Source organism: Schistocerca nitens, chromosome 10, assembly GCF_023898315.1.
Source record: "Schistocerca nitens isolate TAMUIC-IGC-003100 chromosome 10, iqSchNite1.1, whole genome shotgun sequence".
Taxonomy (NCBI): domain Eukaryota; kingdom Metazoa; phylum Arthropoda; class Insecta; order Orthoptera; family Acrididae; genus Schistocerca; species Schistocerca nitens.
The window spans coordinates 234,911,597-234,939,553 of NC_064623.1; positions in this window are offsets into that span (position 1 = coordinate 234,911,597).

Below are 27,957 nucleotides of genomic sequence, written 5' to 3' on the forward strand. Positions count from 1 at the left end.
TTCAGAGCCTGTTAATGACGATGGAACACACAAATTGCGTCGCGATTCAATACATCGTCCTCCAGCCGACTTGTCTCCAAGGGTGTAGTGCTGCCTCGGTCACCTTATGGTCGTTCTCCTTTGAGTCTAGATTTTCGAATCCGACGCAAAACTGACAGTTAGTTGTTACGTTCAAAGCCTCTTAATGACCATGGAACACACAAATTGCGTCGCGATTCAATACATCGTCCTACAGCCGACTTGTCTCCAAGGGTCTAGTGCTGCCTCGGGCACCTTATGGTCGTTCTCCTATGAGTCTAGTTTTTCGAATCCGACGCAAAACTGACAGTTAGTTGTAACGTTCAGAGCCTCTTAATGACGATGGAACACACAAATTGCGTCGCGATTCAATACATCGTCCTCCAGCCGACTTGTCTCCAAGGGTGTAGTGCTGCCTCGGTCACCTTATGGTCGTTCTCCTGTGAGTCTAGATTTTCGAATCCGACGCAAAACTGACAGTTAGTTGTAACGTTCAGAGCCTCTTAATGACGATGGAGCACACAAATGGCGTCGCGATTTAATACATCGTCCTCCAGCCGACTTGTCTCCAAGGGCCTATTGCTGCCTCGGGCACCTTATGGTCGTTCTCCTGTGAGTCTAGTTTTTCGAATGCGATGCAAAACTGACAGTTAATTGTAACGTTCAGAGCCTGTTAATGACGATGGAACACACAAATTGCGTCGCGACTCAATACATCGTCCTCCAGCCGACTTGTCTCCAAGGGTCTAGTGCTGCCTCGGGCACCTTATGGTCGTTCGCCTGTGAGTCAAGTTTTTCGAATGCGATGCAAAACTGACAGTTAATTGTAATGTTCAGAGCCTGTTAATGACGATGGAACACACAAATTGCGACGCGATTCAATACATCTTCCTCCCGCCGACTTGTCCTCAAGGGTGTAGTGCTGCCTCGGGCACCTTATGGTCGTTCATCTGTGAGTCTAGATTTTCGAATCCGACGCAAAACTGACAGTTAATTGTAACGTTCAGAGCCTGTTAATGACGATGGGACACACAAATTGCGTCGCGTCTCAATACATCGTCCTCCAGCCGACTTGTCTCCAAGGGTCTATTGCTGCCTCGGGCACCTTATGCTCGTTTTCCTGTGAGTCTAGATTTTCGAATGCGATGCAAAACTGACAATTAATTGTAACTTTCAGAGCCTGTTAATGACGATGGAACACACAAATTGCGTCGCGACTCAATACATCGTCCTCCAGCCGACTTGTCTCCAAGGGTCTATTGCTGCCACGGGCACCTTATGGTCGTTCTCCTGTGAGTCTAGATTTTCGAATCCGACGCAAAACTGACAGTTAATTGTAACGTTCAGAGCCTCTTAATGACGATGGAACACACAAATTGCGTCGCGATTCAATACATCGTCCTACAGCCGACTTGTCTCCAAGGGTCTAGTGCTGCCTCGGGCACCATATGCTCGTTCTCCTGTGAGTCTAGATTTTCGAATCCGACGCAAAACTGACAGTGAATTGTAACGTTCAGAGCCTCTTGATGACGATGGAACACACAAATTGCGTCGCGATTCAATACATCGTCCTCCAGCCGACTTGTCCCCGAGGGTGTAGTGCTGCCTCGGTCACCTTATGGTCGTTCTCCTGTGAGTCTAGATTTTCGAATCCGACGCAAAACTGACAGTTAATTGTAACGTTCAGAGCCTCTTAATGACGATGGAACACACAAATTGCGTCGCGATTCAATACATCGTCCTACAGTCGACTTGTCTCCAAGGGTCTAGTGCTGCTTCGGGCACCTTATGGTCGTTCTCCTATGAGTCTACTTTTTCGAATCCGGCGCAAAACTGACAATTAATTGTAACGTTCAGAGCCTCTTAATGACGATGGAACACACAAATTGCGTCGCGATTCAATACATCGTCCTCCAGCCGACTTGTCTCCAAGGGTCTAGTGCTGCCTCGGGCACCATATGCTCGTTCTCCTGTGAGTCTAGATTTTCGAATCCGACGCAAAACTGACAATTAATTGTAACGTTCAGAGCCTCTTAATGACGATGGAACACACAAATTGCGTCGCGATTCAATACATCGTCCTCCAGCCGACTTGTCTCCAAGGGTGTAGTGCTGCCTCGGTCACCTTATGGTCGTTCTCCTGTGAGTCTAGATTTTCGAATCCGACGCAAAACTGACATTTACTTGTAACGTTCAGAGCCTCTTAATGACGATGGAGCACACAAATTGCGTCGCGATTCAATACATCGTCCTCCAGCCGACTTGTCTCCAAGGGCCTATTGCTGCCTCGGGCACCTTATGGTCGTTCTCCTGTGAGTCTAGTTTTTCGAATGCGATGCAAAACTGACAGTTAATTGTAACGTTCAGAGCCTGTTAATGACGATGGAACACACAAATTGCGTCGCGACTCAATACATCGTCCTCCAGCCGACTTGTCTCCAAGGGTCTAGTGCTGCCTCGGGCACCTTATGGTCGTTCGCCTGTGAGTCAAGTTTTTCGAATGCGATGCAAAACTGACAGTTAATTGTAATGTTCAGAGCCTGTTAATGACGATGGAACACACAAATTGCGACGCGATTCAATACATCTTCCTCCCGCCGACTTGTCCTCAAGGGTGTAGTGCTGCCTCGGGCACCTTATGGTCGTTCATCTGTGAGTCTAGATTTTCGAATCCGACGCAAAACTGACAGTTAATTGTAACGTTCAGAGCCTGTTAATGACGATGGGACACACAAATTGCGTCGCGTCTCAATACATCGTCCTCCAGCCGACTTGTCTCCAAGGGTCTATTGCTGCCTCGGGCACCTTATGCTCGTTCTCCTGTGAGTCTACATTTTCGAATGCGATGCAAAATTGACAATTAATTGTAACGTTCAGAGCCTGTTAATGACGATGGAACACACAAATTGCGTCGCGACTCAATACATCGTCCTCCAGCCGACTTGTCTCCAAGGGTCTATTGCTGCCTCGGGCACCTTATGGTCGTTCTCCTGTGAGTCTAGATTTTCGAATCCGACGCAAAACTGACAGTTAATTGTAACGTTCAGAGCCTCTTAATGACGATGGAACACACAAATTGCGTCGCGATTCAATACATCGTCCTCCAGCCGACTTGTCTCCAAGGGTCTAGTGCTGCCTCGGGCACCATATGCTCGTTCTCCTGTGAGTCTAGATTTTCGAATCCGACGCAAAACTGACAGTGAATTGTAACGTTCAGAGCCTCTCAATGACGATGGGACACACAAATTGCGTCGCGACTCAATACATCGTCCTCCAGCCGACTTGTCTCCAAGGGTGTAGTGCTGCTTCGGGCACCTTATGGTCGTTCTCCTGTGTGTCTAGATTTTCGAATCCGACGCAAAACTGAGAGTGAATTGTAACGTTCAGAGTCTCTTAATGACGATGGAACATACAAATTGCGTCGCGATTCAATACATCATCCTCCAGCCGACATGTCTCCGAGGTAGTATTGCTGCTCCTGGCACCTCTTGGTCGTTCTCCTATGAGTCTAGTATTACGAATCCGGCGCAAAACTGACAATTAATTGTAACGTTCAGAGCCTCTTGATGACGATGGAACACACAAATTGCGTCGCGATTCAGTACATCGTCCTCCAGCCGACTTGTCTCCAAGGGTCTATTGCTGCCTCGGGCACCATATGCTCGTTCTCCTGTGAGTCTAGATTTTCGAATCCGACGCAAAACTGACAGTTAATTGTAACGTTCAGAGCCTGATACTGACGATGGAACACACAAATTGCGTCGCGATTCAATACATCGTCCTCCAGCCGACTTGTCTTGAAGGGTCTATTGGTGCCTCGGGCCTCTTATGGTCGTTCTCCTATGAGTCTAGTTTTTCGAATCCGGCGCAAAACTGACAAATAATTGTAACGTTCAGAGACTCTTAATGACGATGGAACACACAAATTGCGTCGCGACTCAATACATCGTCCTCCAGCCGACTTGTCTCCAAGGGTCTATTGCTGCCTCGGGCACCTTATGGTCGTTCTCCTGTGAGTCTAGATTTTCGAATCCGACGCAAAACTGACAGTTAATTGTAACGTTCAGAGCCTCTTAATGACGATGGAACACACAAATTGCGTCGCGATTCAATACATCGTCCTACAGCCGACTTGTCTCCAAGGGTCTAGTGCTGCCTCGGGCACCATATGCTCGTTCTCCTGTGAGTCTAGATTTTCGAATCCGACGCAAAACTGACAGTGAATTGTAACGTTCAGAGCCTCTTGATGACGATGGAACACACAAATTGCGTCGCGATTCAATACATCGTCCTGCAGCCGACTTGTCCCCGAGGGTGTAGTGCTGCCTCGGTCACCATTATGGTCGTTCTCCTGTGAGTCTAGTTTTCAGAATACGACGCAAAACTGACTGTTAATTGTAACGTTCAGAGCCTGTTAATGACGATGGGACACACAAATTGCGTCGCGACTCAATACATCGTCCTCCAGCCGACTTGTCTCCAAGGATCTAGTGCTGCCTCGGGCACCTTATGGTCGTTCTCCTGTGAGTCTAGATTTTCGAATCCGACGCAAAACTGACAGTTAATTGTAACGTTCAGAGCCTGATACTGACGATGGAACACACAAATTGCGTCGCGTCTCAATACATCGTCCTACAGCCGACTTGTCTCCAAGGGTCTAGTGCTGCCTCGGGCACCTTATCGTCGTTCTCCTGTGAGACTAGTTTTCAGAATACGACGCAAAACTGACAATTAATTGTAACGTTCAGAGCCTGTTAATGACGATGGGACACACAAATTGCGTCGCGATTCAATACATCGTCCCACAGCCGACCTGTCTCCAAGGGTCTCTTGCTGCCTCGGGCACCTTATGGTCGTTCTCCTGTGAGTCTAGTTTTCAGAATACGACGCAAAACTGACAGTTAATTGTAACGTTCAGAGCCTCTTAATGACGATGGAACACACAAATTGCGTCGCGATTCAATACATCGTCCTACAGTCGACTTGTCTCCAAGGGTCTAGTGCTGCTTCGGGCACCTTATGGTCGTTCTCCTATGAGTCTACTTTTTCGAATCCGGCGCAAAACTGACAATTAATTGTAACGTTCAGAGCCTCTTAATGACGATGGAACACACAAATTGCGTCGCGATTCAATACATCGTCCTCCAGCCGACTTGTCTCCAAGCAAAGAGCTTGCAGGAGAAGAGAAGTGTTTCACAGTATCGAACGTGAAGGAGGGCTCTTAAGGTATTTATTTTACAGCCAATGTTTACAGATTTTTTTTCCGAAAGATCTTTTCTGCCATATTTCTGAATATTAACCATTCCTCTTGGGACACCGTGTAAAGCGATCAATATTATACTAATTACGAAAAACCGTAAAACTGCACAACGAGTTAGTATAAAGATACACACACAAACACACACACACAGACACAGACACACACACACACACACACACACACACACACACACACACACACACACACACACAGCAGGCAAGAGTGGCCGAGCGGTTCTAGGCGCTACAGTCTGGAGCCGCGTGACCGCTATGGTCGCAGGTTCGAATCCTGCCTCGGGCGTGGATGTGTGTGATGTCCTTAGGTTAGTTAGGTTTAAGTACTTCTAAGTTCTAGGGGACTGATGACCTCAGAAGTTAAGTCCCATAGTGCTCAGAGTCATTTGAAGCCACACACACACACACACACACACATATATATATATATATATATATATATATATATATATATATATATAAAGAGAAAGAAAGAGAGAGAGAGAGAGAGAGACAGGGATTAGCTACATAGACTTTCCGTGGTATATTGGGGCTGCCCTGGCAAATGTAGAGTGAAGAGTGAGAAAGTTACAGCCCCGCTGTAGCGGTAGACAGGTTTGCTCTGCGGGTTGCAGCGAGAGACTGCCGCCTCGACGTCAGCGGAAGATGGCGCTATCCCCAAAGCTGATCCAGGCATTGGCTCAGCGATACACCTCGAGCGTCCGCGGCGCTTAGCTGGGAGCGGAGTCAACGTCGGGGCAAGCGGCGAGTTTGAGCAACAAATACGGTACTCTGCCCGCCGCCTATCGCGTTTCACGTGATTACCGAAGTTTCCCCGTAATTAATTCGATGCAATTACCGAGAGGGCCCGCAGTGCTCGGAGATTACCACCGGGGCCCAAGGAGCGTGGGCGCGGAGTACAGCAGTAGGCGCTGCGCCTTCTGCCGGAGGCTGTTACCGGGGTAACGCCGCCGCTGTGCCTGTCAGTCAATCGCCGAGGCCGCCGCAGAGGGCCCAGTAGAAACCACGCCACCAGCGGCTGCGCTGTCACGCAGTCGCGCGAGCGAAATCAAGTGAAAGCTGCGGGGGTAGCGGTGTATACAGTGCCACGCAGCCACACTGCGCCCGTTATTGCGCCTCTTCGCGGAATGGCTGTTGCCGTATTAGATGGTTCACGTACCCAATATGAGGTACGTACCGCGGATGGTTATGGCGGCTATAAACAGCACCACATACACCCGCGCCGCGATACAGCATCAGAACAGACCTCGCTGCCTACAACGCAGTGGAAATAATCAGGACAAACTGCGAGAATATCAAACAGTCTTCTTTGGTAGATGAATCAAACAACAACTGTTAGACCACTTTCCACACTTGAATATAACGAAGGAAAAATGCACACCTAAATCCTTGTATGCGAGCTCCGTTTCTCCATTACTTTTTTTTTTTACGACAGTCATTTCTCCATATGTAGGAGGGAGTCAAGAATATATTTTTGCATTTGGGGGAACCATAGCGATTGAAAGTTCGTGGAAAGCTTTCGTAACAACGAAAAACGCTTTTATTTCAGTAATTGCCACCCCAACTCTCTTATCCCATCCGTAACACTCGCTTCCCCGTTTCAATACATCGTCCTACAGCCGACTTGTCTCCAAGGGTCTAGTGCTGCCTCGGGCACCATATGCTCGTTCTCCTGTGAGTCTAGATTTTCGAATCCGACGCAAAACTGACAATTAATTGTAACGTTCAGAGCCTGTTAATGACGATGGAACACACAAATTGCGTCGCGATTCAATACATCGTCCTCCAGCCGACTTGTCTCCAAGGGTGTAGTGCTGCCTCGGTCACCTTATGGTCGTTCTCCTTTGAGTCTAGATTTTCGAATCCGACGCAAAACTGACAGTTAGTTGTTACGTTCAAAGCCTCTTAATGACGATGGAACACACAAATTGCGTCGCGATTCAATACATCGTCCTACAGCCGACTTGTCTCCAAGGGTCTAGTGCTGCCTCGGGCACCTTATGGTCGTTCTCCTATGAGTCTACTTTTTCGAATCCGACGCAAAACTGACAGTTAGTTGTAACGTTCAGAGCCTCTTAATGACGATGGAACACACAAATTGCGTCGCGATTCAATACATCGTCCTCCAGCCGACTTGTCTCCAAGGGTGTAGTGCTGCCTCGATCACCTTATGGTCGTTCTCCTGTGAGTCTAGATTTTCGAATCCGACGCAAAACTGACAGTTAGTTGTAACGTTCAGAGCCTCTTAATGACGATGGAGCACACAAATTGCGTCGCGATTCAATACATCGTCCTCCAGCCGACTTGTCTCCAAGGGCCTATTGCTGCCTCGGGCACCTTATGGTCGTTCTCCTGTGAGTCTAGTTTTTCGAATGCGATGCAAAACTGACAGTTAATTGTAACGTTCAGAGCCTGTTAATGACGATGGAACACACAAATTGCGTCGCGACTCAATACATCGTCCTCCAGCCGACTTGTCTCCAAGGGTCTAGTGCTGCCTCGGGCACCTTATGGTCGTACGCCTGTGAGTCAAGTTTTTCGAATGCGATGCAAAACTGACAGTTAATTGTAATGTTCAGAGCCTGTTAATGACGATGGAACACACAAATTGCGACGCGATTCAATACATCTTCCTCCCGCCGACTTGTCCTCAAGGGTGTAGTGCTGCCTCGGGCACCTTATGGTCGTTCATCTGTGAGTCTAGATTTTCGAATCCGACGCAAAACTGACAGTTAATTGTAACGTTCAGAGCCTGTTAATGACGATGGGACACACAAATTGCGTCGCGTCTCAATACATCGTCCTCCAGCCGACTTGTCTCCAAGGGTCTATTGCTGCCTCGGGCACCTTATGCTCGTTCTCCTGTGAGTCTAGATTTTCGAATGCGATGCAAAACTGACAATTAATTGTAACGTTCAGAGCCTGTTAATGACGATGGAACACACAAATTGCGTCGCGACTCAATACATCGTCCTCCAGCCGACTTGTCTCCAAGGGTCTATTGCTGCCTCGGGCACCTTATGGTCGTTCTCCTGTGAGTCTAGATTTTCGAATCCGACGCAAAACTGACAGTTAATTGTAACGTTCAGGGCCTCTTAATGACGATGGAACACACAAATTGCGTCGCGATTCAATACATCGTCCTACAGCCGACTTGTCTCCAAGGGTCTAGTGCTGCCTCGGGCACCATATGCTCGTTCTCCTGTGAGTCTAGATTTTCGAATCCGACGCAAAACTGACAGTGAATTGTAACGTTCAGAGCCTCTTGATGACGATGGAACACACAAATTGCGTCGCGATTCAATACATCGTCCTCCAGCCGACTTGTCCCCGAGGGTGTAGTGCTGCCTCGGTCACCTTATGGTCGTTCTCCTGTGAGTCTAGATTTTCGAATCCGACGCAAAACTGACAGTTAATTGTAACGTTCAGAGCCTGATACTGACGATGGAACACACAAATTGCGTCGCGATTCAATACATCGTCCTACAGTCGACTTGTCTCCAAGGGTCTAGTGCTGCTTCGGGCACCTTATGGTCGTTCTCCTATGAGTCTACTTTTTCGAATCCGGCGCAAAACTGACAATTAATTGTAACGTTCAGAGCCTGTTAATGACGATGGAACACACAAATTGCGTCGCGATTCAATACATCGTCCTCCAGCCGACTTGTCTCCAAGGGTGTAGTGCTGCCTCGGTCACCTTATGGTCGTTCTCCTTTGAGTCTAGATTTTCGAATCCGACGCAAAACTGACAGTTAGTTGTTACGTTCAAAGCCTCTTAATGACGATGGAACACACAAATTGCGTCGCGATTCAATACATCGTCCTACAGCCGACTTGTCTCCAAGGGTCTAGTGCTGCCTCGGGCACCTTATGGTCGTTCTCCTATGAGTAGTTTTTCGAATCCGACGCAAAACTGACAGTTAGTTGTAACGTTGAGAGCCTCTTAATGACGATGGAGCACACAAATTGCGTCGCGATTCAATACATCGTCCTCCAGCCGACTTGTCTCCAAGGGCCTATTGCTGCCTCGGGCACCTTATGGTCGTTGTCCTGTGAGTCTAGTTTTTCGAATGCGATGCAAAACTGACAGTTAATTGTAACGTTCAGAGCCTGTTAATGACGATGGAACACACAAATTGCGTCGCGACCCAATACATCGTCCTCCAGCCGACTTGTCTCCAAGGGTCTAGTGCTGCCTCGGGCACCTTATGGTCGTTCGCCTGTGAGTCAAGTTTTTCGAATGCGATGCAAAACTGACAGTTAATTGTAATGTTCAGAGCCTGTTAATGACGATGGAACACACAAATTGCGACGCGATTCAATACATCTTCCTCCCGCCGACTTGTCCTCAAGGGTGTAGTGCTGCCTCGGGCACCTTATGGTCGTTCTTCTGTGAGTCTAGATTGTCGAATCCGACGCAAAACTGACAGTTAATTGTAACGTTCAGAGCCTGTTAATGACGATGGGACACACAAATTGCGTCGCGTCTCAATACATCGTCCTCCAGCCGACTTGTCTCCAAGGGTCTATTGCTGCCTCGGGCACCTTATGCTCGTTCTCCTGTGAGTCTAGATTTTCGAATGCGATGCAAAACTGACAATTAATTGTAACGTTCAGAGCCTGTTAATGACGATGGAACACACAAATTGCGTCGCGACTCAATACATCGTCCTCCAGCCGACTTGTCTCCAAGGGTCTATTGCTGCCTCGGGCACCTTATGGTCGTTCTCCTGTGAGTCTAGATTTTCGAATCCGACGCAAAACTGACAGTTAATTGTAACGTTCAGAGCCTCTTAATGACGATGGAACACACAAATAGCGTCGCGATTCAATACATCGTCCTACAGCCGACTTGTCTCCAAGGGTCTAGTGCTGCCTCGGGCACCATATGCTCGTTCTCCTGTGAGTCTAGATTTTCGAATCCGACGCAAAACTGACAGTGAATTGTAACGTTCAGAGCCTCTCAATGACGATGGGACACACAAATTGCGTCGCGACTCAATACATCGTCCTCCAGCCGACTTGTCTCCAAGGGTGTAGTGCTGCTTCGGGCACCTTATGGTCGTTCTCCTGTGTGTCTAGATTTTCGAATCCGACGCAAAACTGAGAGTGAATTGTAACGTTCAGAGTCTCTTAATGACGATGGAACATACAAATTGCGTCGCGATTCAATACATCATCCTCCAGCCGACATGTCTCCGAGGTAGTATTGCTGCTCCTGGCACCTCTTGGTCGTTCTCCTATGAGTCTAGTATTTCGAATCCGGCGCAAAACTGACAATTAATTGTAACGTTCAGAGCCTCTTGATGACGATGGAACACACAAATTGCGTCGCGATTCAGTACATCGTCCTCCAGCCGACTTGTCTCCAAGGGTCTATTGCTGCCTCGGGCACCATATCCTCGTTCTCCTGTGAGTCTAGATTTTCGAATCCGACGCAAAACTGACAGTTAATTGTAACGTTCAGAGCCTGATACTGACGATGGAACACACAAATTGCGTCGCGATTCAATACATCGTCCTCCAGCCGACTTGTCTTGAAGGGTCTATTGGTGCCTCGGGCCTCTTATGGTCGTTCTCCTATGAGTCTAGTTTTTCGAATCCGGCGCAAAACTGACAAATAATTGTAACGTTCAGAGACTCTTAATGACGATGGAACACACAAATTGCGTCGCGATTCAATACATCGTCCTACAGCCGACTTGTCTCCAAGGGTCTAGTGCTGCCTCGGGCACCATATGCTCGTTCTTCTGTGAGTCTAGATTTTCGAATCCGACGCAAAACTGACAGTGAATTGTAACGTTCAGAGCCTCTTGATGACGATGGAACACACAAATTGCGTCGCGAGTCAATACATCGTCCCACAGCCGACCTGTCTCCAAGGGTCTCTTGCTGCCTCGGGCACCTTATGGTCGTTCTCCTGAGAGTCTAGTTTTCAGAATACGACGCAAAACTGACTGTTAATTGTAACGTTCAGAGCCTGTTAATGACGATGGGACACACAAATTGCGTCGCGACTCAATACATCGTCCTCCAGCCGACTTGTCTCCAAGGATCTAGTGCTGCCTCGGGCACCTTATGGTCGTTCTCCTGTGAGTCTAGATTTTCGAATCCGACGCAAAACTGACAGTTAATTGTAACGTTCAGAGCCTGATACTGACGATGGAACACACAAATTGCGTCGCGTCTCAATACATCGTCCTACAGCCGACTTGTCTCCAAGGGTCTAGTGCTGCCTCGGGCACCTTATCGTCGTTCTCCTGTGAGTCTAGTTTTCAGAATACGACGCAAAACTGACAATTAATTGTAACGTTCAGAGCCTGTTAATGACGATGGGACACACAAATTGCGTCGCGATTCAATACATCGTCCCACAGCCGACCTGTCTCCAAGGGTCTCTTGCTGCCTCGGGCACCTTATGGTCGTTCTCCTGTGAGTCTAGTTTTCAGAATACGACGCAAAACAGACAGTTAATTGTAACGTTCAGAGCCTGTTAATGACGATGGGACACACAAATTTCGTCGCGACTCAATAGATCGTCCTCCAGCCGACTTGTCTCCAAAGGTCTAGTGCTGCCTCGGGCACCATATGCTCGTTCTCCTTCGAGTCTAGATTTTCGAATGCGATGCAAAACTGACAGTGAATTGTAACGTTCAGAGCCTGTTAATGACGATGGGACACACAAATTGCGTCGCGATTCAATACATCGTCCTCCAGCCAACATGTCTCCGAGGTAGTATTGCTGCTCCTGGCACCTCTTGGTCGTTCTCCTATGAGTCTAGTTTTTCGAATCCGGCGCAAAACTGACAATTAATTGCAACGTTCAGAGCCTCTTAATGACGATGGAACACACAAATTGCGTCGCGATTCAATACATCGTCCTACAGCCGACTTGTCTCGAAGGGTCTATTGGTGCCTCGGGCCTCTTATGGTCGTTCTCCTGTGAGTCTAGATTTTCGAATCCGACGCAAAACTGACAGTTAATTGTAACGTTCAGAGCCTCTTAATGACGATGGAACACACAAATTGCGTCGCGATTCAATACATCGTCGTACAGCCGACTTGTCTCCAAGGGTCTATTGCTGCCTCGAGCACCTTATGGTCGTTCTCCTGTGAGTCTAGTTTTTCGAATCCGACGCAAAACTGACAGTTAATTGTAATGTTCAGAGCCTGTTCATGACGATGGAACATACAAATTGCGTCGCGATTCAATACGTCGTCCTCCAGCTGACTTGTCTCGAAGGGTCTATTGCTGCATCGGGCACCTTATGGTCGTTCATCTGTGAGTCTAGATTTTCGAATCCGACGCAAAACTGATAGTTAATTGTAACGTTCAGAGCCTGTTAATGACGATGGAACACACACATTGCGTCGCGATTCAATACATCGTCCTACAGCCGACTTGTCTCCAAGGGTCTAGTGCTGCCTCGGGCACCATATGCTCGTTCTCCTGTGAGTCTAGATTTTCGAATCCGACGCAAAACTGACAGTGAATTGTAACGTTCAGAGCCTCTTGATGACGATGGAACACACAAATTGCGTCGCGAGTCAATACATCGTCCCACAGCCGACCTGTCTCCAAGGGTCTCTTGCTGCCTCGGGCACCTTATGGTCGTTCTCCTGTGAGTCTAGTTTTCAGAATACGACGCAAAACTGACTGTTAATTGTAACGTTCAGAGCCTGTTAATGACGATGGGACACACAAATTGCGTCGCGACTCAATACATCGTCCTCCAGGCGACTTGTCTCCAAGGATCTAGTGCTGCCTCGGGCACCTTATGGTCGTTCTCCTGTGAGTCTAGATTTTCGAATCCGACGCAAAACTGACAGTTAATTGTAACGTTCAGAGCCTGATACTGACGATGGAACACACAAATTGCGTCGCGATTCAATACATCGTCCTACAGCCGACTTGTCTCCAAGGGTCTAGTGCTGCCTCGGGCACCATATGCTCGTTTTCCTGTGAGTCTAGATTTTCGAATGCGATGCAAAACTGACAGTGAATTGTAACGTTCAGAGCCTGTTAATGACGATGGGACACACAAATTGCGTCGCGATTCAATACATCGTCCTGCAGCCAACATGTCTCCGAGGTAGTATTGCTGCTCCTGGCACCTCTTGGTCGTTCTCCTATGAGTCTAGTTTTTCGAATCCGGCGCAAAACTGACAATTAATTGTAACGTTCAGAGCCTCTTAATGACGATGGAACACACAAATTGCGTCGCGATTCAATACATCGTCCTCCAGCCGACTTGTCTCGAAGGGTATTGTGCTGCCTCGGGCACCTTATGGTCGTTCTCCTGTGAGTCTAGATTTTCGAATCCGACGCAAAACTGACAGTTAATTGTAACGTTCAGAGCCTCTTAATGACGATGGAACACACAAATTGCGTCGCGATTCAATACATCGTCCTACAGCCGACTTGTCTCCAAGGGTCTATTGCTGCCTCGGGCACCTTATGGTCGTTCTCCTGTGAGTCTAGTTTTTCGAATCCGACGCAAAACTGACAGTTAATTGTAATGTTCAGAGCCTGTTAATGACGATGGAACATACAAATTGCGTCGCGATTCAATACGTCGTCCTCCAGCTGACTTGTCTCGAAGGGTCTATTGCTGCCTCGGGCACCTTATGGTCGTTCATCTGTGAGTCTAGATTTTCGAATCCGACGCAAAACTGACAGTTAATTGTAACGGTCAGAGCCTCTTAATGACGATGGGACACACAAATTGCGTCGCGTCTCAATACATCGTCCTCCAGCCGACTTGTCTCCAGGAGTCTATTGCTGCCTCGGGCACCTTATGGTCGTTCTCCTGTGAGTCTAGTTTTTCGAATGCGATGCAAAACTGACAGTTCATTGTAACGTTCAGAGCCTGTTAATGACGATGGGACACACAAATTGCGTCGCGATTCAATACATCGTCCTACAGCCGACTTGTCTCCAAGGGTCTAGTGCTGCCTCGGGCACCATATGCTCGTTCTCCTGTGAGTCTAGATTTTCGAATCCGACGCAAAACTGACAGTGAATTGTAACGTTCAGAGCCTCTTGATGACGATGGAACACACAATTTGCGTCGCGATTCAATACATCGTCCTACAGCCGACTTGTCTCCAAGGGTCTAGTGCTGCCTCGGGCACCATATGCTCGTATTCCTGTGAGTCTAGATTTTCGAATCCGACGCAAAACTGACAGTTAATTGTAACGTTCAGAGCCTGTTAATGACGATGGGACACACAAATTGCGTCGCGACTCAATACATCGTCCTACAGCCGACTTGTCTCCAAGGGTCTAGTGCTGCCTCGGGCACCATATGCTGGTTCTCCTGTGAGTCTAGATTTTTGAATCCGACGCAAAACTGAGAGTGAATTGTAACGTTCAGAACCTCTTGATGACGATGGAACACACAAATTGCGTCGCGATTCAATACATCGCCCTCCAGCCGACTTGTCTCGAAGGGTCTATTGGTGCCTCGGGCACCTTATGGTCGTTCTCCTGTGAGTCTAGATCTTCGAATCCGACGCAAAACTGACAGTTAATTGTAACGTTCAGAGCCTCTTAATGACGATGGAACACACAAATTGCGTCGCGATTCAATACATCGTCCTCCAGCCGACATGTCTCCAAGGGTCTATTGCTGCCTCGGGCACCTTATGGTCGTTCTCCTCTGAGTCTAAATTTTCGAATCCGACGCAAAACTGACAGTGAATTGTAACGTTCAGAGCCTGTTAATGACGATGGGACACACAAATTGCGTCGCGACTCAATACATCGTCCTCCAGCCGACTTGTCTCCAAGGGTCTAGTGCTGCCTCGGGCACCTTATGGTCGTTCTCCTGTGAGTTTAGATTTTCGAATCCGACGCAAAACTGACAGTTAATTGTAACGTTCAGAGCCTCTTAATGACGATGGAACACACAAATTGCGTCGCGATTCAATACATCGTCCTACAGCCGACTTGTCTCCAAGGGTCTAGTGCTGCCTCGGGCACCATATCATCGTTCTCTGTGAGTCTAGATTTTCGAATCCGACGCAAAACTGACAGTGAATTGTAACTTTCAGAGCCTCTTGATGACGATGGAACACACAAATTTTGTCGCGATTCAATACATCGTCCCACAGCCGACTTTTCTCTAAGGGTCTAGTGCTGCCTCGGGCACCTTATGGTCGTTCATCGGTGAGTCTAGATTTTCGAATCCGACGCAAAACTGACAGTTAATTGTAACGTTCAGAGCCTGTTAATGACGATGGGACACACAAATTGCGTCGCGACTCAATACATCGTCCTCCAGCCGACTTGTCTCCAAGTGCCTCGGGCACCTTATGGTCGTTCTCCTGTGAGTCTAGATTTTTCGAATCCGACGCAAAACTGACAGTTAATTGTAACGTTCAGAGCCTCTTAATGACGATGGAACACACAAATTGCGTCGCGATTCAATACATCGTCCTACAGCCGACTTGTCTCCAAGGGTCTAGTGCTGCCTCGGGCACCTTATGGTCGTTCTCCTGTGAGTCTAGTTTTTCGAATGCGATGCAAAACTGACAGTTAATTGTAACGGTCAGAGCCTCTTAATGACGATGGAACACACAAATTGCGTCGCGATTCAATACATCGTCCTACAGCCGACTTGTCTCCAAGGGTCTAGTGCTGCCTCGGGCACCATATGCTCGTTCTCCTGTGAGTCTAGATTTTCGAATCCGACGCAAAACTGACAGTGAATTGTAACGTTCAGAGCCTCTTGATGACGATGGAACACACAAATTGCGTCGCGACTCAATACATCGTCCTACAGCCGACTTGTCTCCAAGAGTGTAGTGCTGCCTCGGGCACCATATACTCGTTCTCCTGTGAGTCTAGATTTTCGAATCCGACGCAAAACTGACAGTTAATTGTAACGTTCAGAGCCTGTTAATGACGATGGGACACACAAATTGCGTCGCGACTCAATACATCGTCCTACAGCCGACTTGTCTCGAAGGGTCTATTGCTGCCTCGGGCACCTTATGGTCGTTCTCCTGTCAGTCTAGATGTCCGAAACCGACGCAAAACTGAGAGTGAATTGTAACGTTCAGAGCCTCTTGATGACGATGGAAAACACAAATTGCGTCCCGATTCAATACATCGTCCTCCAGCCGACTTGTCTCGAAGGGCCTATTGGTGCCTCGGGCACCTTATGGTCGTTCTCCTGTGAGTCTAGATCTTCGAATCCGACGCAAAACTGACAGTTAATTGTAACGTTCAGAGCCTCTTAATGACGATGGAACACACAAATTGCGTCGCGATTCAATACATCGTCCTCCAGCCGACTTGTCTCCAAGGGTCTATTGCTGCCTCGGGCACCTTATGGTCGTTCTCATGTGAGTCTAGATTTTCGAATCCGACGCAAAACTGACAGTGAATTGTAACGTTCAGAGCCTGTTAATGACGATGGGACACACGAATTGCGTCGCGACTCAATACATCGTCCTCCAGCCGACTTGTCTCCAAGGGTCTATTGCTGCCTCGGGCACCTTATGGTCGTTCTCCTGTGAGTCTAGATTTTCGAATCCGACGCAAAACTGACAGTTAATTGTAACGTTCAGAGCCTCTTAATGACGATGGAACACACAAATTGCGTCGCGATTAAATACATCGTCCTACAGCCGACTTGTCTCCAAGGGTCTAGTGCTGCCTCGGGCACCTTATGGTCGTTCTCCTGTGAGTCTAGATTTTCGAATCCGACGCAAAACTGACAGTTAATTGTAACGTTCAGAGCCTGATACTGACGATGGAACACACAAATTGCGTCGCGATTCAATACATCGTCCTCCAGCCGACTTGTCTCCGAGGTAGTATTGCTGCTCTTGGCACCTCTTGGTCGTTCTCCTATGAGTCTAGTATTTCGAATCCGGCGCAAAACTGACAATTAATTGTAACGTTCAGATCCTCTTAATGACGATGGAACTCACAAATTGCGTCGCGATTCAATACATCGTCCTCCAGCCGACTTGTCTCCAAGGGTCTATTGCTGCCTCGGGCACCTTATGGTCGTTCTCCTGTGAGTGTAGATTTTCGAATCCGACGCAAAACTGACAGTTAATTGTAACGTTCAGAGCCTGTTAATGACGATGGGACACGCAAATTGCGTCGCGACTCAATACATCGTCCTCCAGCCGACTTGTCTCCAAGGGTGTAGTGCTGCCTCGGTCACCTTATGGTCGTTCTCCTGTGAGTCTAGATTTTCGAATCCGACGCAAAACTGACAGTTAATTGTAACGTTCAGAGCCTCTTAATGACGATGGGACACACAAATTGCGTCGCGACTCAATACATCGCCCTACAGCCGACTTGTCTCCATGGGTCTAGTGCTGCCTCGGGCACCTTATGGTCGTTCTCCTGTGAGTCTAGATTTTCGAATCCGACGCAAAACTGAGAGTGAATTGTAACGTTCAGAGCCTCTTGATGAAGATGGAACACACAAATTGCGTCGCGATTCAATACATCGTCCTCCAGCCGACTTGTCTCGAAGGGCCTATTGGTGCCTCGGGCACCTTATGGTCGTTCTCCTGTGAGTCTAGATTTTCGAATCCGACGCAAAACTGACAGTTAATTGTAACGTTCAGAGCCTCTTAATGACGATGGAACCCAAAAATGCGTCGCGATTCAATACATCGTCCTCCAGCCGACTTGTCTCCAAGGGTCTATTGCTGCCTCGGGCACCTTATGGTCGTTCTCCTGTGAGTCTAGATTTTCGAAACCGACGCAAAACTGACAGTTAATTGTAACGTTCAGAGCCTGTTAATGACGATGGGACACACAAATTGCGTCGCGACTCAATACATCGTACTCCAGCCGACTTGTCTCCAAGGGTCTATTGCTGCCTCGGGCACCTTATGGTCGTTCTCCTGTGAGTCTAGATTTTCGATTCCGACGCAAAACTGACAGTTAATTGTAACGTTCAGAGCCCCTTAATGACGATGGAACACACAAATTGCGTCGCGATTCAATACATCGTCCTACAGCCGACTTGTCTCCAAGGGTCTAGTGCGTCCTCGGGCACCTTATGGTCGTTCATCGGTGAGTCTAGATTTTCGAATCCGACGCAAAACTGACAGTTAATTGTAACGTTCAGAGCCTGATACTGACGATGGAACACACAAATTGCGTCGCGATTCAATACATCGTCCTCCAGCCGACTTGTCTCCGAGGTAGTATTGCTGCTCCTGGCACCTCTTGGTCGTTCTCCTATGAGTCTAGTATTTCTAATCCAGCGCAAAACTGAAAGTTAATTGTAACGTTCAGAGGCTCTTAATGACGATGGAACACACAAATTGCGTTGCGATTCAATACATCGTCCTCCAGCCGACTTGTCTCCAAGGGTCTATTGCTGGCTCGGGCACCTTATGGTCGTTCTCCTGTGAGTCTAGATTTTCGAATCCGACGCAAAACTGACAGTGAATTGTAACGTTCAGAGCTTCTTGATGACGATGGAACACACAAATTGCGTAGCGATTCAATACATCGTCCTCCAGCCGACTTGCCTCGAAGGGTCTATTGGTGCCTCGGGCACCTTATGGTCGTTCTCCTGTGAGTCTAGATTTTCGAATCCGACGCAAAACTGACAGTTAATTGTAACGTTCAGAGCCTCGGGCACCATATGCTCGTTCTCCTGTGAGTCTAGATTTTCGAATCCGACGCAAAACTGAGAGTGAATTGTAACGTTCAGAGCCTCTTGATGACGATGGAACACACAAATTGCGTCGCGATTCAATACATCGTCCTACAGCCGACTTGTCTCCAAGGGTCTATTGCTGCCTCGGGCACCTTATGGTCGTTCTCCTGTCAGTCTAGTTTTTCGAATCCGACGCAAAACTGACAGTTAATTGTAACGTTCAGAGCCTGTTAATGACGATGGGACACACAAATTGCGTCGCGACTCAATACATCGTCCTCCAGCCGACTTGTCTCCAAGGGTCTAGTGCTGCCTCGGGCACCTTGTGGTCGTTCTCCTGTGAGTCTAGATTTTCGAATCCGACGCAAAACTGACAGTTAATTGTAACGTTCAGAGCCTGATACTGACGATGGAACACACAAATTGCGTCGCGATTCAATACATCGTCCTCCAGCCGACTTGTCTCCGAGGTAGTATTGCTGCTCCTGGCACCTCTTGGTCGTTCTCCTATGAGTCTAGTATTTCGAATCCGGCGCAAAACTGACAATTAATTGTAACGTTCAGAGCCTCTTAATGACGATGGAACACACAAATTGCGTCGCGATTCAATACATCGTCCTCCAGCCGACTTGTCTCCAAGGGTCTATTGCTGCCTCGGGCACCTTATGGTCGTTCTCCTGTGAGTCTAGATTTTCGAATCCGACGCAAAACTGACAGTTAATTGTAACGTTCAGAGCCTGTTAATGACGATGGGACACACAAATTGCGTCGCGACTCAATACATCGTCCTCCAGCCGACTTGTCTCCAAGGGTCTAGTGCTGCCTCGGGCACCTTATGGTCGTTCTCCTGTGAGTCTAGATTTTCGAATCCGACGCAAAACTGACAGTTAATTGTAACGTTCAGAGCCTCTTAATGACGATGGGACACACAAATTGCGTCGCGACTCAATACATCGCCCTACAGCCGACTTGTCTCCATGGGTCTAGTGCTGCCTCGGGCACCTTATGGTCGTTCTCCTGTGAGTCTAGATTTTCGAATCCGACGCAAAACTGAGAGTGAATTGTAACGTTCAGAGCCTCTTGATGACGATGGAACACACAAATTGCGTCGCGATTCAATACATCGTCCTCCAGCCGACTTGTCTCGAAGGGCCTATTGGTGCCTCGGGCACCTTATGGTCGTTCTCCTGTGAGTCTAGATTTTCGTATCCGACGCAAAACTGACAGTTAATTGTAACGTTCAGAGCCTCTTAATGACGATGGAACCCACAAATTGCGTCGCGATTCAATACATCGTCCTCCAGCCGACTTGTCTCCAAGGGTCTATTGCTGCCTCGGGCACCTTATGGTCGTTCTCCTGTGAGTCTAGATTTTCGAATCCGACGCAAAACTGACAGTTAATTGTAACGTTCAGAGCCTGTTAATGACGATGGGACACACAAATTGCGTCGCGACTCAATACATCGTACTCCAGCCGACTTGTCTCCAAGGGTCTATTGCTGCCTCGGGCACCTTATGGTCGTTCTCCTGTGAGTCTAGATTTTCGATTCCGACGCAAAACTGACAGTTAATTGTAACGTTCAGAGCCTCTTAATGACGATGGAACACACAAATTGCGTCGCGATTCAATACATCGTCCTCCAGCCGACTTGTCTCCAAGGGTCTATTGCTGCCTCGGGCACCATATGCTCGTTCTCCTGTGAGTCTAGATTTTCCAATCCGACGCAAAACTGACAGTGAATTGTAACGTTCAGAGCCTGTTAATGACGATGGAACACACAAATTGCGTCGCGACTCAATACATCGTCCTCCAGCCGACTTGTCTCAAAGGGTCTAGTGCTGCCTCGGGCACCTTATGGTCGTTCTCCTGTGAGTCTAGATTTTCGAATCCGACGCAAAACTGACAGTTAATTGTAACGTTCAGAGCCTCTTAATGACGATGGGACACACAAATTGCGTCGCGACTCAATACATCGCCCTACAGCCGACTTGTCTCCATGGGTCTAGTGCTGCCTCGGGCACCTTATGGTCGTTCTCCTGTGAGTCTAGATTTTCGAATCCGACGCAAAACTGACAGTTAATTGTAACGTTCAGACCCTCGGGCACCATATGCTCGTTCTCCTGTGAGTCTAGATTTTCGAATCCGACGCAAAACTGACAGTGAATTGTAACGTTCAGAGCCTCTTGATGACGATGGAACACACAAATTCCGTCGCGATTCAATACATCGTCCTACAGCCGACTTGTCTCCAAGGGTCTAGTGCTGCCTCGGGCACCATATGCTCGTTCTCCTGTCAGTCTAGTTTTTCGAATACGACGCAAAACTGACAATCAATTGTAACGTTCAGAGCCTGTTAATGACGATGGAACACACAAATTGCGTCGCGATTCAATACATCGTCCTCCAGCCGACTTGTCTCCAAGGGTCTAGTGCTGCCTCGGGCACCTTATGCTCGTTCATCTGTGAGTCTAGATTTTCGAATCCGACGCAAAACTGACAGTGAATTGTAACGTTCAGAGCCTCTTAATGACGATGGAACACACAAATTGCGTCGCGATTCAATACATCGTCCTCCAGCCGACTTGTCTCCAAGGGTCTAGTGTTGCCTCGGGCACCTTATGGTCGTTCTCCTGTGAGTCTAGATTTTCGAATCCGACGCAAAACTGACAGTTAATTGTAACGTTCAGAGCCTCTTAATGACGATGGAACACACAAATTGCGTCGCGATTCAATACATCGTCCTACAGCCGACTTGTCTCCAAGGGTCTATTGCTGCCTCGGGCACCTTATGGTCGTTCTTCTGTGAGTCTAGTTTTTCGAATGCGATGCAGAACTGACAGTTAATTGTAACGTTCAGAGCCTGTTAATGACGATGGGACACACAAATTGCGTCGCGATTCAATACATCGTCCTACAGCCGACTTGTCTCCAAGGGTGTAGTGCTGCCTCGGGCACCATATGCTCGTTCTCCTGTGAGTCTAGATTTTCCAATCCGACGCAAAACTGACAGTGAATTGTATTGTTCAGAGCCTGTTAATGACGATGGGACACACAAATTGCGTCGCGACTCAATACATCGTCCTCCAGCCGACTTGTCTCCAAGGGTCTAGTGCTGCCTCGGGCACCTTGTGGTCGTTCTCCTGTGAGTCTAGATTTTCGAATCCGACGCAAAACTGACAGTTAATTGTAACGTTCAGAGCCTGATACTGACGATGGAACACACAAATTGCGTCGCGATTCAATACATCGTCCTCCAGCCGACTTGTCTCCGAGGTAGTATTGCTGCTCCTGGCACCTCTTGGTCGTTCTCCTATGAGTCTAGTTTTTCGAATCCGGCGCAAAACTGACAATTAATTGTAACGTTCAGAGCCTCTTAATGACGATGGAACACACAAATTGCGTCGCGATTCAATACATCGTCCTCCAGCCGACTTGTCTCGAAGGGTCTTGTGCTGCCTCGGGCACCTTATGGTCGTTCTCCTGTGAGTCTAGATTTTCGAATCCGACGCAAAACTGACAGTTAATTGTAACGTTCAGAGCCTCTTAATGACGATGGAACACACAAATTGCGTCGCGATTCAATACATCGTCCTACAGCCGACTTGTCTCCAAGGGTCTATTGCTGCCTCGGGCACCTTATGGTCGTTCTCCTGTGAGTCTAGATTTTCGAATCCGACGCAAAACTGACAGTTAATTGTAACGTTCAGAGCCTGTTAATGACGATGGGACACACAAATTGCGTCGCGACTCAATACATCGTACTCCAGCCGACTTGTCTCCAAGGGTCTATTGCTGCCTCGGGCACCTTATGGTCGTTCTCCTGTGAGTCTAGATTTTCGATTCCGACGCAAAACTGACAGTTAATTGTAACGTTCAGAGCCTCTTAATGACGATGGAACACACAAATTGCGTCGCGATTCAATACATCGTCCTACAGCCGACTTGTCTCCAAGGGTCTAGTGCGTCCTCGGGCACCTTATGGTCGTTCATCGGTGAGTCTAGATTTTCGAATCCGACGCAAAACTGACAGTTAATTGTAAGGTTCAGAGCCTCTTAATGATGATGGAACACACAAATTGCGTCGCGAATCAATACATCGTCCTCCAGCCGACTTGTCTCCAAGGGTCTATTGCTGCCTCGGGCACCATATGCTCGTTCTCCTGTGAGTCTAGATTTTCGAATCCGACGCAAAACTGACAGTGAATTGTAACGTTCAGAGCCTGTTAATGACGATGGAACACACAAATTGCGTCGCGACTCAATACATCGTCCTCCAGCCGACTTGTCTCAAAGGGTCTAGTGCTGCCTCGGGCACCTTATGGTCGTTCTCCTGTGAGTCTAGATTTTCGAATCCGACGCAAAACTGACAGTTAATTGTAACGTTCAGAGCCTCTTAATGACGATGGGACACACAAATTGCGTCGCGACTCAATACATCGCCCTACAGCCGACTTGTCTCCATGGGTCTAGTGCTGCCTCGGGCACCTTATGGTCGTTCTCCTGTGAGTCTAGATTTTCGAATCCGACGCAAAACTGACAGTTAATTGTAACGTTCAGACCCTCGGGCACCATATGCTCGTTCTCCTGTGAGTCTAGATTTTCGAATCCGACGCAAAACTGACAGTGAATTGTAACGTTCAGAGCCTCTTGATGACGATGGAACACACAAATTCCGTCGCGATTCAATACATCGTCCTACAGCCGACTTGTCTCCAAGGGTCTAGTGCTGCCTCGGGCACCATATGCTCGTTCTCCTGTCAATCTAGTTTTTCGAATACGACGCAAAACTGACAATCAATTGTAACGTTCAGAGCCTGTTAATGACGATGGAACACACAAATTGCGTCGCGATTCAATACATCGTCCTCCAGCCGACTTGTCTCCAAGGGTCTAGTGCTGCCTCGGGCACCTTATGGTCGTTCTCCTGTGAGTCTAGATTTTCGAATCCGACGCAAAACTGACAGTTAAATGTAACGTTCAGAGCCTCTTAATGACGATGGAACACACAAATTGCGTCGCGATTCATTACATCGTCCTCCAGCCGACTTGTCTCCAAGGGTCTATTGCTGCCTCGGGCACCGTATGGTCGTTCTCCTGTGAGTCTAGATTTTCGAATCTGACGCAAAACTGACAGTGAATTGTAACGTTCAGAGCCTGTTAATGACGATGGGACACACAAATTGCGTCGCGACTCAATACATCGTCCTCCAGCCGACTTGTCTCCAAGGGTCTAGTGCTGCCTCGGGCACCTTATGGTCGTTCTCCTGTGAGTCTAGATTTTCGAATCCGACGCAAAACTGACAGTTAATTGTAACGTTCAGAGCCTGATACTGACGATGGAACACACAGATTGCGTCGCGATTCAATACATCGTCCTCCAGCCGACTTGTCTCGAAGGGTCTAGTGCTGCCTCGGGCACCTTATGCTCGTTCATCTGTGAGTCTAGATTTTCGAATCCGACGCAAAACTGACAGTGAATTGTAACGTTCAGAGCCTCTTAATGACGATGGAACACACAAATTGCGTCGCGATTCAATACATCGTCCTCCAGCCGACTTGTCTCCAAGGGTCTAGTGCTGCCTCGGGCACCTTATGGTCGTTCTCCTGTGAGTCTAGATTTTCGAATCCGACGCAAAACTGACAGTTAATTGTAACGTTCAGAGCCTCTTAATGACGATGGAACACACAAATTGCGTCGCGATTCAATACATCGTCCTACAGCCGACTTGTCTCCAAGGGTCTATTGCTGCCTCGGGCACCTTATGGTCGTTCTTCTGTGAGTCTAGTTTTTCGAATGCGATGCAAAACTGACAGTTAATTGTAACGTTCAGAGCCTGTTAATGACGATGGGACACACAAATTGCGTCGCGATTCAATACATCGTCCTCCAGCCGACTTGTCTCCAAGGGTGTAGTGCTGCCTCGGGCACCATATGCTCGTTCTCCTGTGAGTCTAGATTTTCCAATCCGACGCAAAACTGACAGTGAATTGTATTGTTCAGAGCCTGTTAATGACGATGGGACACACAAATTGCGTCGCGATTCAATACATCGTCCTGCAGCCAACATGTCTCCGAGGTAGTATTGCTGCTCCTGGCACCTCTTGGTCGTTCTCCTATGAGTCTAGTTTTTCGAATCCGGCGCAAAACTGACAATTAATTGTAACGTTCAGAGCCTCTTAATGACGATGGAACACACAAATTGCGTCGCGATTCAATACATCGTCCTCCAGCCGACTTGTCTCGAAGGGTCTTGTGCTGCCTCGGGCACCTTATGGTCGTTCTCCTGTGAGTCTAGATTTTCGAATCCGACGCAAAACTGACAGTTAATTGTAACGTTCAGAGCCTCTTAATGACGATGGAACACACAAATTGCGTCGCGATTCAATACATCGTCCTACAGCCGACTTGTCTCCAAGGGTCTATTGCTGCCTCGGGCACCTTATGGTCGTTCTCCTGTGAGTCTAGATTTTCGAATCCGACGCAAAACTGACAGTTAATTGTAACGTTCAGAGCCTGTTAATGACGATGGGACACACAAATTGCGTCGCGACTCAATACATCGTCCTCCAGCCGACTTGTCTCCAAGGGTCTATTGCTGCCTCGGGCACCTTATGGTCGTTCTCCTGTGAGTCTAGATTTTCGATTCCGACGCAAAACTGACAGTTAATTGTAACGTTCAGAGCCTCTTAATGACGATGGAACACACAAATTGCGTCGCGATTCAATACATCGTCCTACAGCCGACTTGTCTCCAAGGGTCTAGTGCGTCCTCGGGCACCTTATGGTCGTTCATCGGTGAGTCTAGATTTTCGAATCCGACGCAAAACTGACAGTTAATTGTAAGGTTCAGAGCCTCTTAATGATGATGGAACACACAAATTGCGTCGCGAATCAATACATCGTCCTCCAGCCGACTTGTCTCCAAGGGTCTATTGCTGCCTCGGGCACCATATGCTCGTTCTCCTGTGAGTCTAGATTTTCGAATCCGACGCAAAACTGACAGTGAATTGTAACGTTCAGAGCCTGTTAATGACGATGGAACACACAAATTGCGTCGCGACTCAATACATCGTCCTCCAGCCGACTTGTCTCAAAGGGTCTAGTGCTGCCTCGGGCACCTTATGGTCGTTCTCCTGTGAGTCTAGATTTTCGAATCCGACGCAAAACTGACAGTTAATTGTAACGTTCAGAGCCTCTTAATGACGATGGGACACACAAATTGCGTCGCGACTCAATACATCGCCCTACAGCGGACTTGTCTCCATGGGTCTAGTGCTGCCTCGGGCACCTTATGGTCGTTCTCCTGTGAGTCTAGATTTTCGAATCCGACGCAAAACTGACAGTTAATTGTAACGTTCAGACCCTCGGGCACCATATGCTCGTTCTCCTGTGAGTCTAGATTTTCGAATCCGACGCAAAACTGACAGTGAATTGTAACGTTCAGAGCCTCTTGATGACGATGGAACACACAAATTCCGTCGCGATTCAATACATCGTCCTACAGCCGACTTGTCTCCAAGGGTCTAGTGCTGCCTCGGGCACCATATGCTCGTTCTCCTGTCAATCTAGTTTTTCGAATACGACGCAAAACTGACAATCAATTGTAACGTTCAGAGCCTGTTAATGACGATGGAACACACAAATTGCGTCGCGATTCAATACATCGTCCTCCAGCCGACTTGTCTCCAAGGGTCTAGTGCTGCCTCGGGCACCTTATGGTCGTTCTCCTGTGAGTCTAGATTTTCGAATCCGACGCAAAACTGACAGTTAAATGTAACGTTCAGAGCCTCTTAATGACGATGGAACACACAAATTGCGTCGCGATTCATTACATCGTCCTCCAGCCGACTTGTCTCCAAGGGTCTATTGCTGCCTCGGGCACCGTATGGTCGTTCTCCTGTGAGTCTAGATTTTCGAATCTGACGCAAAACTGACAGTGAATTGTAACGTTCAGAGCCTCTTAATGACGATGGGACACACAAATTGCGTCGCGACTCAATACATCGTCCTCCAGCCGACTTGTCTCCAAGGGTCTAGTGCTGCCTCGGGCACCTTATGGTCGTTCTCCTGTGAGTCTAGATTTTCGAATCCGACGCAAAACTGACAGTTAATTGTAACGTTCAGAGCCTGATACTGACGATGGAACACACAGATTGCGTCGCGATTCAATACATCGTCCTCCAGCCGACTTGTCTCGAAGGGTCTAGTGCTGCCTCGGGCACCTTATGCTCGTTCATCTGTGAGTCTAGATTTTCGAATCCGACGCAAAACTGACAGTGAATTGTAACGTTCAGAGCCTCTTAATGACGATGGAACACACAAATTGCGTCGCGATTCAATACATCGTCCTCCAGCCGACTTGTCTCCAAGGGTCTAGTGCTGCCTCGGGCACCTTATGGTCGTTCTCCTGTGAGTCTAGATTTTCGAATCCGACGCAAAACTGACAGTTAATTGTAACGTTCAGAGCCTCTTAATGACGATGGAACACACAAATTGCGTCGCGATTCAATACATCGTCCTACAGCCGACTTGTCTCCAAGGGTCTATTGCTGCCTCGGGCACCTTATGGTCGTTCTTCTGTGAGTCTAGTTTTTCGAATGCGATGCAAAACTGACAGTTAATTGTAACGTTCAGAGCCTGTTAATGACGATGGGACACACAAATTGCGTCGCGATTCAATACATCGTCCTACAGCCGACTTGTCTCCAAGGGTGTAGTGCTGCCTCGGGCACCATATGCTCGTTCTCCTGTGAGTCTAGATTTTCCAATCCGACGCAAAACTGACAGTGAATTGTATTGTTCAGAGCCTGTTAATGACGATGGGACACACAAATTGCGTCGCGATTCAATACATCGTCCTGCAGCCAACATGTCTCCGAGGTAGTATTGCTGCTCCTGGCACCTCTTGGTCGTTCTCCTATGAGTCTAGTTTTTCGAATCCGGCGCAAAACTGACAATTAATTGTAACGTTCAGAGCCTCTTAATGACGATGGAACACACAAATTGCGTCGCGATTC